The 14,389-nt window shown below is 49.5% G+C and overlaps 8 non-coding genes across 8 annotated transcripts; all 8 read left to right on the top strand.

Annotated features, from left to right (window-relative positions):
• Positions 1 to 1,736: 1,736 nt before the first annotated feature.
• On the top strand, positions 1,737 to 1,809 carry Trnan-guu (transfer RNA asparagine (anticodon GUU)). Its single transcript has one exon. It is a non-coding gene; the product is annotated as a tRNA-Asn (tRNA).
• Positions 1,810 to 1,883: 74 nt separating this feature from the next.
• On the top strand, positions 1,884 to 1,956 carry Trnak-uuu (transfer RNA lysine (anticodon UUU)). The gene has a single exon. It is a non-coding gene; the product is annotated as a tRNA-Lys (tRNA).
• A 79-nt stretch (positions 1,957 to 2,035) lies between these two features.
• Positions 2,036 to 2,108, top strand: Trnak-uuu (transfer RNA lysine (anticodon UUU)). Its single transcript has one exon. It is a non-coding gene; the product is annotated as a tRNA-Lys (tRNA).
• A 76-nt stretch (positions 2,109 to 2,184) lies between these two features.
• Trnak-uuu (transfer RNA lysine (anticodon UUU)) lies at positions 2,185 to 2,257 on the top strand. The gene has a single exon. It is a non-coding gene; the product is annotated as a tRNA-Lys (tRNA).
• A 78-nt stretch (positions 2,258 to 2,335) lies between these two features.
• Positions 2,336 to 2,408, top strand: Trnak-uuu (transfer RNA lysine (anticodon UUU)). The gene has a single exon. It is a non-coding gene; the product is annotated as a tRNA-Lys (tRNA).
• Positions 2,409 to 2,483: 75 nt separating this feature from the next.
• On the top strand, positions 2,484 to 2,556 carry Trnak-uuu (transfer RNA lysine (anticodon UUU)). Its single transcript has one exon. It is a non-coding gene; the product is annotated as a tRNA-Lys (tRNA).
• A 75-nt stretch (positions 2,557 to 2,631) lies between these two features.
• Trnak-uuu (transfer RNA lysine (anticodon UUU)) lies at positions 2,632 to 2,704 on the top strand. The gene has a single exon. It is a non-coding gene; the product is annotated as a tRNA-Lys (tRNA).
• Positions 2,705 to 7,744: 5,040 nt separating this feature from the next.
• Trnak-uuu (transfer RNA lysine (anticodon UUU)) lies at positions 7,745 to 7,817 on the top strand. Its single transcript has one exon. It is a non-coding gene; the product is annotated as a tRNA-Lys (tRNA).
• The last annotated feature ends 6,572 nt before the right edge of the window (positions 7,818 to 14,389 follow it).

Genomic DNA, 14,389 nt, shown 5'->3' on the forward strand with positions numbered 1-14,389 from the left:
TGCTATGGGGATATACAGTCAAACCCGCATATATAGATCTCGCAAAAAACAGAAATTAGTTCGAGATGAAACTATCAAACAGTTCGCCGTATTTCCGGTGCGAATTTCGACACGCGAATTCGCTTCACGGCTCTGCTCAACGATATTGCAAGGAGTGCGGCTTCACGACAATACGCGGCGTCTTTTAATTTTTTTGTTGTTTTTCCGTAGTGCGTAGTTGGGGATCTGGGTTATGTGCAGCGGCGGTTCTACGTGAGGAAATATGGTATCAATACAAATAGCGCTTCAATGGCATACGCGTTGTGCCGTGCGTACTCGTCGAACGCCGGAAACCTCTAGTCCGCTTTAGCCATACGGTCGGTTTTCTTCTGCAATATCATACTAAGCGTGCTTCTTGGCAGGCTGTACGCAACGACGATGTCCGACTTTTAAGGTGAAAGCCTTTAATGGCTCATACTCGCGGCGTCCATCCGTCCGTCCGTCCGTCCGTCCGTGCCCTGGAACGGTGCCAGCTGTGGCCTCTCCCGCTCGCCTCTCTGAGCAACCACGTGATGGCACAGTGGCGGCGAGTCCGACCGTCCATGCGTCCGTCCGTCCGTGCCCCCTCACACTCTCTCAGCAATCACATGATGCCACAGCGGCGCGGTCGGCAACGCTCCTTCGTCAGACGTCTCGTTACAGCAGTGGAGTTAATCGGACGACTCCAAAGCGGCCTGGTGATGATTCCACGGCAAGCGGTTCGGACAAGCGCTCCAAGAATGCGGATTCCCCGAATACCAAACGCCAGAAGAAGAATGAGCGAATGATCATACGGCGGGCTAACATGTCACCGGGCATCAAGGTCAGTGAAGCGGAACGGAAGCGACAACAGCGAGTAGCCGCGTCACCGGGAACCAAGGCCAGGGAAGCAGAAAGAAAGCGGCAGCAGCGACTGGCCGCGTCACCAGGCACCGAGGCCAGGAAAGTCGAATGGCCACAGGCTTTCGCCGAACCCACTTTGGAATTTATAAAGCGTCCTTCAATTTTTTTATCCACGTTATGTGTGGATTTTTATCATCATCACTAGTTTTTTTATTATCACTAGCTTTGCGGAGAATAGCAGGTTTTTACTCCATTTTTTAGCGCACAGTAAGAACAAGGTCCGAAAAGAACGAAGCGGACACAGCGCTGTGTCCGCGTCGTTCTTTTCCGTCCTTGTTCTTTTTGTACGCTCAAAAAGTGAACATGAATGACCAACATGCCCAAGCATACACGCTTTCAGGTTCTTACGTTTCACGGCAGCCATCGCGTTAACAAAAGGAGCGGATAATCGCGGGAAAGCCAGTGAGCGAAGTATCACGACGGGCATATGGGCGCGACGACGAGGAATCATGGGAGAAAAGATGCGATGGCAAACAGTAGTTTTTACTCGCAGTAAAACTGATAGTTGAGCGAGTTGGTAGGTGTTCATGGTTAAATCTCTAGCACGCACAGTTGACAGGGACAGGAGAAAGACAGACAAAGGAGCGCTAACTCACGACTGCTTATTTGTGAAAACAGCTGAACATATAAGCACCATGAATCCGCACGGAGCATGAGCGAAAAAGAGTCATCTGGCCTGCATACAGATTACAAAGGATCAAGGAAAATTCAAAAAGGGCAGTGTTTGAGCGCCTGCTCGGGCGAGTGCCGAACTTTTTTTCGTCCAAATTTATGCTTCCACTATTCTTAGTCCTGCTCGAGGACGATCAATTCGAGCCCGGGTAGCTCATTCGGTAGAGCGTTAGGCTGTTAACCTAACGGTCCAGGGTTCGAGCCCCTGCTCGGGCGAGTGGTGAACTATTTTTTGGGGGCGCATTTATGATTCCGCTATTCGGAGGTCCTCTTGAGGGCGACCTGTGCAAGCCCGGGTAGCTCAGTCGGTAGAGCGTTAGGCTTTTAACCTAACGGTCCAGAGTTCGAGTCCCTGCTCGGGCGAGTGGTGAACTGTTTTTTTTTTTTTTGGCGCATTTATGATTCCGCTATTCGGAGGTCCGCTTGAGGCCGATCTGTGCAAGCCCGGGTAGCTCAGTCGGTAGAGCGTGAGGCTTTTAACCTAACGGTCCAGGGTTCGAGCCCCTGCTCGGGCGAGTGGTGAACTATTTTTTTTTTGGTCGCATTTATGATTCCGCTATTCGGAGGTCCGCTTGATGCCGATCTGTGCAAGCCCGGGTAGCTCAGTCGGTAGAGCGTTAGGCTTTTAACCTAACGGTCCAGGGTTCGAGCCCCTGCTCGGGCGAGTGGTGAACTATTTTTTTGGGGGGGGCGCATTTATGATTCCGCTGTTCGGAGGTCCGCTTGAGGCCGATCTGTGCAAGCCCGGGTAGCTCAGTCGGTAGAGCGTTAGGCTTTTAACCTAACGGTCCAGGGTTCGAGCCCCTGCTCGGGCGAGTGGTGAACTATTTTTTTTGGGGCGCATTTATGATTCCGCTATTCGGAGGTCCGCTTGAGGCCGATCTGTGCAAGCCCGGGTAGCTCAGTCGGTAGAGCGTTAGGCTTTTAACCTAACGGTCCAGGGTTCGAGCCCCTGCTCGGGCGAGTGGTGAAGTATTTTTTTTTGGGCGCATTTATGATTCCGCTATTCGGAGGTCCGCTTGAGGCCGATCTATGCAAGCCCGTGTAGCTCAGTCGGTAGAGCGTTAGGCTTTTAACCTAACGGTCCAGGGTTCGAGCCCCTGCTCGGGCGAGTGGTGAACTATTTTTTTTGGGCGCATTTATGATTCCGCTATTCGGAGGTCCGCTTGAGGCCGATCTGTGCAAGCCCGGGTAGCTCAGGGATTCCACTTCCGGCCGCGACAGCGTACGGACGTGTTTTCATGAGCTCCGACGGAGCGGCGATATCGGCCAAGCTCGGTCGCGGAAACAGGTTATCTGCAATGGAAAACGAATACCAGGTTGTTCTGCCCAGTTTGCCTACAGGTCGGTTTATTTTAAATACCGTGTTTTTGCACGCGGACGTCAAGGCTCGGCCCTACAGGGTAGAAGACTTTCGCGACGCTCTGGCTCAACATTCGGTACTCCCCGAGGTAGTCGCCTTGGGGGCGTACCGCATGAGCCATGTGTGGGCGGTCACCTTCAAGGACGCTGAAACGTTGAAGAAGCTGGTCAGCATCGGTGAACTGCAAGTTAAAAGCAAGCGCTGTATCGTCATCGACCCGGCCAACAGGGACGTCCGAATGAAGGTGCACTGGTTGCTCCACAGTGTGCCTGACGAAGACGTGCGCCTTGCCTTCACGCCTTTCGGTAAAGTCACCGACATCATCAGGGAGCGCTGGAGGGCCGAGGGATTGACCGACAAAGGGTCTACAACGAGGCTTGTGACTCTGAAGTTGCACTCCGGCGTCAAAATCGACGACTTGCCACACCAGTTAAGTGTGTCCGGTGAGCACGCCCTTGTTGTTGTGCCGGGCAGGGCTCCGCTCTGCCTTCGCTGCCGTGGCACGGGCCACATCCGCCGCGAGTGCCGCATTCCGCGATGTGGCTTTTGTCGGCGATTCGGTCACGAAGACGGCCAGTGTGAACGAACGTACGCCAGCGTGACAGGGCCCGGGGGCAGCGACGACACCGCCGACCTGCTCATGGACGAGGATGACTTGGAAGAGGCGACGCCTCAAGCAAACACCCGTGAAACACAGCCATCTACATCGTCCTCTGTTCCGGAGGGCGAGCGTGATAAGCGGCAAGTCGACGCAGCCTCCAAGGACCAGCAGGAGCCCGTCAAAGGCGTCGACACTGCACCGACTAGACGGGATACGCCCCCAGAGGTGCAGCCTCCAGTGAGCGTGATTGAACCCGTCGAGAAGTGTATGGTTTCTTCACACAGCGAAGGGAGCCCAATGGCCGGAAAGCGGCCGCATGAGAGGACCGTCGACAGTGAGGCGCAGCGGGACGATGGTGGAGGCGGCGAGCCACCGACGAAAACGCCAGGTGTAAGACGCTCTCCATTTAGACCACGACCTAACATTCTGGGCGAACCACGGCGGGCGGGCAATCCGCCTTCGTAAAATATGGGTTTTATGTCGGGTAAAGGGGGGGAGGGGTGGGGTTGGGCCGCAAATGGTGTAGGAAAAAGCTGCAATGTGGATCACTCTGTTTGCTCTGCTCTTCAAACGCGACAGCTTTACGGCCACTGGCCGGGTTTTGTTTCGCGGTGTCATCCGCGAGAAGAATACCGCAATAAGTTTCACCTCTGGTTTGTTCCTCGCAACGGACACCATTCGAAAGGGCAACCTCTTTTGCAGCCATGGCCCAGCTAACAAAAGCGACTTTGCGCGTAGCAACCCTGAATGTACATACGAGGGTTAAGCGCTAGAAGGCGACAGTGCCAATTAAGCCGCTTACTGCTCGAAAACGATTTGGACTTGGTCGCAGTTCAGGAGACCAAAATAGAAAGCCAGGAGGTTGCCGACCGAATGGTGTCCGTTTTTCGCCCTCATTTCAATGTACATTTTTGTCACGCTGTTGGCGATTCGGGCGGCTGTGCTGTTTTCATACGTAATGACTTTGGTAGTTGCGTACAAATGGTTGAGTCGTGCCAATCTGGCCGCCTTTTAGTGGTAGATTTTAGTCTTTCGGGTACGAGTTACCGCGTTGTCTGTGCTTACGCACCGAATGTCGAAAGAGATCGCACAATTTTTTTTGAAAGGTTTCTAACGTATCTAAACTGTGAAAAAGTGCCATTACTCCTAGGCGATTTCAACTGTGTTTGTGCAGCTGAAGACCGGTCCAAAAAGAGCCGTATTCACGATAAGAGCGCCGAGTTGTTATCGGAGATAGTACATGATCGCGGTTTAGATGACGTGGGCTGCGTTTTTTCCAATGGTACTCGCCCAATCTATACCCATTTTCAGCGAGATAATCATGCAAGACTGGACAGAATCTATGCCTCAGTCGAACTTGTTGTGCTGTGCAGTGCGTACGAAGGGAAACCTATTTCCTTCAGCGACCACTCTTTGGTTATTGCCGGCTTTGGCAGAGTGCAGGCGAAACCACATTTAAATTGGAACCTTTGGAAATTTAATGAGAAGCTCCTAGAGGACGATAATTTCGTAAGCGTAGTAACCGACGAACTGGAGAAGCTACACGCTTCGCAGTCAATAAATCTCGCTGCTGAATGGGAGGAGTTTAAACAAAGAATCAAAATAGCTGCCATAGAAAGAAGTAGCATCCTCAAGCATAAGCGGAACCAAAGTGAACGTGAGCTTCGTGAGCGGCTTGAATATTTTACCTGCATGGAAAACATCCAACCTGGTGTTTTTAGGAAGGAAATGAGAGACGTGAAGAGTCAACTGGAGCAAATTGATGCTGAGAAGTACAAGGCCGCGATAATACGAACAAGAGCGGAAAAATTGTGGGTCGGTGAAAGGCCAAGAAAACGCGCGTTGTCTGACGAAAAGAAATATGCGTGCCAGAAAGAAATTCGTCAAATAGCTAGTGGCAACGATGTCACGTTGGATAGGAAGGTCATCATGCGCGTGATAGCCGATCATTTTACTTATCTGCTTGGACAACAAAGGAACACTATGGAAGGGTTTCGGGAGAGATTTTTACCTTTTATGCCGAGGCTAGACGACGAAGTTAAAGCACGTTTGGAGGTGCAGATTTCTCTAAGAGAAATCGAGGACTCAATCGGCGACTTGACGCTGGGCAAGGCGCCCGGGCCCGATGGCCTAGGGGCCGCCTTCTATAAAGCTTTTAAATTTAAGGTAGCTCCTGTGTTGCTTGGGGTTTTCGCTGAAGCTTACGACCGTAAGCGAGTTCCACTTTCATTCAGAAGGTCGCACGTTGTGCTGATACCCAAGAGTGATGACCCGGAAAAACGCCTCTCCATGGGCTCTTTTCGTCCTATCAGCCTCACCAATGTGGACTAAAAAATATTTATGAAAGTATTAGCCAAAAGACTCCAGGGGGTTATTACAAAGCTGGTAGGGCCACATCAGACTTGCGGTATTAAAGGCCGCAGCATAGCGACAAACATTCACGTCGCACGAAGTGTTCTTGAATGTTGTGACGTTCTAGGCGAGCGCGTGGCAATGATGCAGCTCGACCTGGCGAAAGCTTTTGACCGAGTCTCGCACGAGATTTTATTGGACATTCTCAAACATTCAAATGTTGGCCATGTAATACTAGAAGGCGTCAGAATGGCGTACACGGACTGCACCATGCGTATTATAGTAAACGGGGAACTTACGGAGAGCGTGAACGTCCGCTCCTCAGTGAGGCAGGGATGTCCTTTGTCGCCTTTGCTTTTTGCACTTTATCTCGAACCGCTCTGTTTGGCCATTGACCACAAGGAAGCTATTACGGGCTTCAGGCTGGAGACAGCACACGTCAAAGTCTTGGCTTACGCAGATGACGTTGCTGTGTTCTGCTCAGACAGGGAGAGCATCAAACAAGCCACTAATATTGTATGCGACTTTTGTGACTGCACCGGTGCCCGAATAAACTGGGATAAGAGTTACGGGTTTTGGCATGGTGACTGGGATGTTACGCCAGAGCAATACTCTCGGTTACGCTGGTCGGCAATTCCAACATGTTACCTAGGCGTGCCACTTGAATCTTATCGTGATCCAGAAGCGCACTGGTCTGACCAGGCGCGAAGTGCAAAAGAAAAGTCTACTGCATGGCAAGGCAGGCAATTGTCTATTTTTTCACGAGCCACTGTCTGCAACATTTTTCTGATCTCCAAAATCTGGTATGTGATGAATGTGTTATGTGCATCACGAGTTAGCATACAAAAACTTCACCGCGTTTTTGCTGTTTTATTTGGGCGTCCACTTGGGAGCGGACTAGCAGAATGAATTTGTTCCGCCCTATTAAGAAAGGTGGCCTCGGTCTTGTTCATTTGTTTTTGCGACAGGTTGTGTCGCGATTTATGTATTTACGGGAACAAAATCACCCGTTCCTTCGCACTATCATACAAACGAGGCTACGGCGACTACTCCCTGAACTTATAGCGTCGTCCCGCGAAATGATCAACGGGTCTGTAACCGGGTACCTGCGCGAGGTGGTTCTCTCGTTCAGGTTGCTGAACGCACGATTTTCTTTAGATTATTTAATTAACGTTAAGAAGAAAAAGTTATATAAGGACCTAGTGGAAAACATACTACCAGAGCCCTTGTACCGTTTCCCACATCGCGGAGGTGCTGGACAGGATGTGCTCAAACGAGTAAAGAAAATGCCTATACAACCATCAGTTAAAACATTCTTCTTTCAGTTGCACACAAACACACTCGCTGTTAAAACCTGGCTCCAAGATAAAGGCATCTTTATACCCTGGACCACTGACTGCATCTTATGTAAAAAACCGGAAACGATTGAACACGTATTTCTAGACTGTTAGGACCCAATATTTCATTGGGATGTGCTTCAACGCACATTAAAGAAACAACTACCCCTTGACCCTTATGGCATTCGTTTCTTGCCGGTAGACGTATCCGGGGGCTTTCCGTACGATGTTATCATGGTCCTGGTCTTCACGCCTTGTGGAAAACGAGAACGCAATATCAGCATGTTGATAAAGATATACGCCCTGTTCGCGAACATTTCATTGAAAGTGTCGTGCGTCTGCGAGATGTGTATCGCGCTCTCGCAAATCCGCCAGACTGGATCTCCGTACTTGATGTATTGGTATGCATGAAAAGATTTTAATCCCGCGGTAGCCAAAGTCTGGCTGCCAGGTTTTATGCCTTGTAATATATGATTTCGGCAATAAAGAAAAAAAAAAGCCCGGGTAGCTCAGTCGGTAGAGCGTTAGGCTTTTAACCTAACGGTCCAGGGTTCGAGCCCCTGCTCGGGCGAGTGGCGAACTATTTTTTTCGTGCGCATTTATGATTAAACTATTCGTAGGTCCGCATGAGGCCGATCTGTGCAAGCCCGGGTAGCTCAGTCAGTAAATAAAAAAAAATAGCTCAGTCGGTAGAGCATTAGGCTTTTAACCTAATGGTCTAGGGTTCGAGCTCGCGCGAGCGCCGAACTTTTCTTTGTCCTAATTTATGCTTCCACTATTCGTAGGCCCGCTTGAGGCCGCTCTATTCGAGCCCGGGTAGCTCAGTCTGTAGCGCGGTCAGGCTTTTAGCCTAACGGCCGAGGGTTCGAGCTCGGGCGAGTGGCGAACTAATTTTTTCGTGCGCATTTGCGATTCCACTATTCCTAGGTTAGCTTGAGGCCACTCTGTGTGAGCCCGGGTAGCTCAGTCGGTAGAGCGTTAGGCTTTTAATCTAACTGTCCGGGGCTCGAGCTCCAACTCGGGCGTGTGCTGAAGTTGTTCTTTTTTTTTTTTTCGTGCGCCCCTATGCTTCCACTATTCATGAGTCCACTTTTGTGAAATCAGTGCAAACCCGTTTAGCTCAGTCAGTAGAGCGTTAGGCTTTTAACCTATCTGTTCGGCAGAAGAAGCCGCACCAAGGCGTCGTCTTCTTCTGCTTCTTCCACTGACCCCGGTAAGGCTATGCCCCACTATATGTACAGTCACAAAGGAAGCAAGATTAGTTGATAGTGGTTGTGGTAAACATTTTATTCAAGAAGCTCACAAGAGAGCTCCTGTGTGCTTGAGTGGCAGTCCCTGGTCCGGGACGCCATTGGAGATGGCCACTGCTTGGGCGCGCGCGCCAAGGAGCGTTGCGCATCCAATGTAGAACAGCGGAGCAGGTACTCCTCCCAAGCCTCTCTAGTTGGGATGGGGAAGAGGGATGAGAAAGAGAGTGGAGTTGAAGGACACGAAGCCACGACGTGAAAGGTGTCGGCGAGGACCTGACAAGTCGGGCACGCGCCAGAGATATCCAGGATGAAGTGCCGGGGGACCGCCGGACTAAGGAAAGTGTTAGTCTGAAGGCGGCGTAGTATTCGTTCGTCTGCTTTCGCCAGACCGCGAGCAGGGCCAGGGTAAAGTCGGCGCGAAGTGCGATAGTAATCCAGAATATCACGGTATCGTGTGAGACTCGAGTTTCCAGGATCCGATTCAGGACATGGAAGGGCAGCAGCCCGGAGGAGAGAAGCGGGGGCAGCGGCATTCGCCGCCTCGTTGCCGGGAAATCCTGTGTGTCCTGGAGTCCAGGCTGTTCTTACGGAGTGAGGGCTAAAGCGTCAGGAGGCGGCTTGAAGGAGACGAGCAGCCAATGGGGTGATGGAATCCTGGATATATCGAGAACAGCCTGAGCGCGATTGTGTCAAAATAGTGTGAGTGGTTGGATGGGAGGCGGCCAAATCGATGGCAACCTCCACTGCATGGGTCGCACTGTCGGCTCTAAATGAGAGGCCGTTGACGTGGTGACCTGTGATCACAGCGGCCGTGTAGTGACCCGTGGGGGAAGGGCCCGAGTGACATATGGTCGGAGAAGCAAAATCGCGACATGCTGCGCTATTGTTACCAAGCGCCCCGATAGCGAGAGTAATAAGCCAACTTCGTTTTCTAACGCAGGGGTGGCCGGCAGAAAGCGACCCATCTTAAGGTCCACCTGTCCGATGGCGTATAATGCACTACATTACGGCTTAATGAAGGGCTACCGTCTTTTGTATTTTGTTTGTTTTATTTTCTGAGCAGGCGCTGTGAGAAAATGTGTTTTTGAGCTCTATTTCTACTAACATATTGCTGATGGAGTTTTTAAAATTCAAGCATTACGATTGGTCGGTGTCTGCCGCCCGATCCCGCTTAGGAAAATGGAATGGGCTTGGTACTTTCGCTGTAGACACTATCGGGAACAGCAGCGCCGTGTGCCGCGATTTCGCTTCACCAGCCGCAAATCACTTCATTTTCCGTGGCGACTGTGCACCTACGTACAGTCGGTGTTGAAAAGTTAGAGACCACTATGTCCGAGAAAACTTTAAATTGCCCAAGCAATTTTTTACTGTATTCGGTCGAGCTGCATCGTACACTTTGTAAGCGGGTTTAGAACAGGCCGGAAATGTGAATTCAATGCTGCCTCCCGAAGCAACAGGAATATTCGTGCTCTTCTTGTGTCACGTGGTGTCTGAACTATTGAAGCTGACTGTACGGGAACAATGAGCCATGTGGACAGTAAAATAATCCGTGAAGAGTAGCATGCACGACTGTTGCGAAACCAGACTGTCGTCCTACCGCGGGAAATGCATTCGACTTCGAGGTTCAGCGCCAGGCGAGCACCTTTCTGCTGCAGGCTCGGTTTTTGATTTGCACGCTTTTCTTTCCGTGTCGCACTGGTGAGCTCTACATGTATGCTTGTCTGTTCTGCATGCCTTCTTCCGTTCTCCCACCCAGGCTTGATAATAGGTATAAGGCTCTCGACTACTTCGTTGAAAAAAGGTTACTCGATGGAACATATTGTTGAGGGATCCCGAAAACGAAACCAGCATTGCTGAGATTGAAGAAAAGTGACCTTGTCCCTACGCTACAATATCAAGCACAGAAGGAATGAAAACATACATGGCTTAGCTTAAACAGCGGCCTAAAAAAGAACACACGTCGCCGCAAAGCCTTGTCTGGGGAGAATTCGTGCATGTCAGGAACGGCGATGATGAACATGTTATTTCGATAAATTTTTGAAGGCGAAATTCCTAGATGCCTCATCAAACACCAAAATTGACCGTCGGCTTCGGCGTCCCGCGTCGGCGGTGTCAACACCCATGACGCAAAAAATCATCATATCGTGATGACGCTACAGCTCGCCATGATTTGTGACGTCAAATAACGTGACGTAACATAATAACTTCATCACATGACATCGTCGCTTGTTCGAAGGTGGGCCAATCACGGAAGCAGTGCAAAACTAGGTGAGGTGCAGTAAGCTTGAAATGCCTCATATTCTCGTGCCAGTGCAAAACCATGTCAGCTAGCATAAAGCTTTCGGAGGGGGGCGGGTTATGATTAGTACATCGACTGAGAAAATAAAGAAGAAGATGGCTTTCGCCTTCGAGTCGTCTTTGGCGAATGCATAAGGGACCCTGTGATTTTTTTGACAGCGGGGCCGTTTAAGCTCCGAGAATTCCCGTTAGTCGCGAACAAAAATTATCATGAACCGGCACGCGCTCTCTTCTTTCTCTTCGTCCTCTTCTTGATCTTCTGCTTTGCTCCTAGGACACGTGCGCCTATTTGTCCGGCGTGCGATGCAATAACTCTGATGGGTGAGAGAACGAGTAGAGAGAGAGAAGAAAGAGAGAAATTGAGAGCGAGAAAGAAAGAGAAAAAGAGAGAGAATCAAAGAAAGAGAGATAAAAGATACAGAGAGAAAGACACAGAACAAAAGAGGAAGCGAGAAATAGAGTCAGAAAGAAAAAGGGAAGAAAGAGATAGCAACAGCGAGAAAGAGAAAGAAGCAGATTGAGAGAGAAAGAAAGAAATTTAAATAAACAGAGACAAATGAAGCCAACGAAAAAAGAGAGAGAAGAAAGAAAAAGGAAGAAAGAGAGGAAGAAACGAAGGAAAAAAATAAAGAATATCGAGGAAGGCCGCCCCGCTGCACGCTTCCTCCAGGAGTGGTACCACTAGTGTCAGGCTGCCTTAAATTCTTTTTTTTTTTTACAACGAAGCTAGCAACTAGTGTTGAAACTGCACGTGCGCTCAAATATATTCACAATATTGCTGTTTTCGAAAAAAAGTCACAGTTTCGCCGCAAGCGCTAAGCAGTGAATGTGACAGTAACAAATTAGAAATATTGAAGTAAGATAAGTCATCGCTGAAGCATCCTGACCTTATGGGTCCTTGTCGAACTCAATGTAACCGTTATCGTACCTTATATGTCTTACCGAAGTAATCAAACCGCACACATCTATATATACTTTTTAGGACGTTTTTACCCGCCTTTACTGATTATTGACCTCATTGAGGCAAATGTACCCCTTATGAGCACTGGTCACTGCATGACGTGCCATACGTGCCATGACGTGATGACGTGCCATGACGTGCCATGACGTGATAACATCTACTGCGTGACGTGCCACTTCGTCATCACCTACGCTGGTACCGCAGTGGATAAGCAACCGCATGCCTATAAAAGCGGGTCCAAAGAAAATACGTTGATTATTCCTTGTTCCGAAACTGACAGAGTTGTTTCGTTCAGTACGGAAGCTCGGCTGCCTAACTGTACTACAGTCATCACGGTCAGTTCTTCGATACATCTCGGCTCGTTAGCCATCAATGGGGCTCGGAGCTTACAGTTCCGCGCTCGAGAAATTGGCCGCCCTGCATATGCCCCAGAGAGCCCATGTATTACTATGAATGTACACATTGTGTAGCGTGGTACCGACGGAAAATTGCCGCCTAACAGCACATGCGCAATAATAAGCCAATCAGTGGCAAGGACTTTCATTAGATCTTAAGAAGATGTTTACATCTAAGCGCTCGTTAAGCGGTTATTAGAAAAAAATCACACCATCTCCCGCTAAAGGGGACCATGAGGCGATGCGAAGCAGTGTTTCGGCATATAGAGCCCGCGTTTCAGAGGGGGAGTGGTGAGGGGGGAAAGGGGAGAGGGGAAAAACGAAGGGGAGGAGGGAGGGGAAAGCGGAGGGAGAGGGAAGAGGGGAAGTGGAGAGGGGGAGGGGAGAGGGCTTGCGCATGCGCAGTAAGGGTGTTCACGCCGCACACCACCACCGGATTGAACTCCGCTATAAGATGCTTCACATCTAAAAAAAATGATTTGTTCATCCGACGCTCAGCAGTCAGCGCAAATTCGCTGATAAATGTCAGTTAAAAAACAACAAACGACACTCTTTAGCTATGTGAGTAAATCCTACAAGTCGTGAAATACTAAGAAATAAAACTATCTTGAGTACAAGGATTTGTTTAATAGACAACACGTGTGATAATAATGGGAACAGTGGCGCCGCCTTGGTAGCAGAATAAAAATCAGCTAGGGCAATCGCCAAATGGAACTGCTTTAAACACAGCGCGCTTCCATTTCAAATAGAGGATAGTTTAATTAAAGGAGGGGTCACCGTTCAGAACGGGATTGAAGAAAGTGGCGCTGATCGAAATATTGTCTGTCTTATTCAGCGATACGAGCATTGTTTTCTTCATTAAAAAGGTAGATTTTTTTCTGTTGCTTCATGACGTTTGGAAATGACGTTTGGTGCCTTAGATGGCAAAAGCATGACATAGAGGACGTGCTACAGTCCAGGCGCGTATCAAGTCTCCGTTTTTCCACTAGAGGAACAGGCGCCAGGTGCGACATGTGCATGGTTACATGATGATGACTGCAATGATGTTTAAGTTCAACAACATTAGTAATATTGACGCCATAACTCTATTCGCGTTCTTCTGAGTGTTTAAAGACATTTTTTTACGAAGATGCAGTGGCGTTAAAGCGTGCCGCTTCACTTCTTTGTTTGCCCTAACGCCACTAATTTCCTTAGACAAAAAAGAAAGACATCACTATTTACAGTCCCTTTATGTGACGCTGAGCAGAGCACACGCGAAGGCTTATGCGACACTCATAACATTACACTCACGTTCTCATTTGATTGCATTGTTACTTCCTATTACTGGTTCTTTTTCGGTCACCTAAATGGTGAGATCTGTTCATCGCGGTATTAATCCAAATTTGATTCACCTGATTGTCATGTCAATCCCCTTTCATTCCCTTATTAATATTAATTCACATTTTCTTCTCCTGATGTGCTAATTATCGCTGCTAAGCGCTTGAGATACCCTTACTGCAATCCCAACCCAACCCCCTTGACTCTTTCTGCACGTCCCTCAGTGTTTGACTATACTTTCGGGATCGGCCCGCCTGACATCTTGTACCGTCCGTGTTTCGGACTCGTCAGTCATATGAGCTCGGACTCGTGAGCCATTGAGCTCGGACTCGTGAGCTCGGACTCGTGAGCCATTCTGACTCGTGAGCCATATGAGGTTTTGGCCTCAATAAGGCGACTGTATGTCAGGTTTGGGTACCTACAGAGGAACAAAAATATTTTAAGCTTAAGGTATGTACGTCTGCTATGCGCGCTCTGATAATTACTAGTACTGAATATTGTGCTCTTCAATATTAACCGTGTTAAGCGGTTTATTGGACGGGACTTGGCGACAATTCGCTATGGCGACAGTCCAGGCCAAAGCACGGGCTCCGAGAGCGAGCGGCGTTTTCAAGAGGACGACCCACTAGGAGCCGCTGGAGAACGCAACCGTTAAACAGTACCAATTGCTTCGCCACAATTACCCCGGGTACGAAAAGGGAGCCGTCCGGCGACCTAACAGCTCGTCACTATGAGTGGGTCATAGTAGGCCTTGAGGCGCTCCACGTTGACTATGTCGCGTCCTCGACGTCGCATGTCCGAAGCTGGTTCGATGGGTTCGATCAAGTAGTTGACCGGGGATGTGCGCTCGACGACCCGGTATGGGCCTTCGTATTTCGGCAGCAGTTTTGAAGAGAGGCCACTTGCAGTGGTAGGGACCGAG

Source organism: Rhipicephalus sanguineus, unplaced genomic scaffold (assembly GCF_013339695.2).
Source record: "Rhipicephalus sanguineus isolate Rsan-2018 unplaced genomic scaffold, BIME_Rsan_1.4 Seq7007, whole genome shotgun sequence".
NCBI classification, from domain to species: Eukaryota; Metazoa; Arthropoda; class Arachnida; order Ixodida; family Ixodidae; genus Rhipicephalus; species Rhipicephalus sanguineus.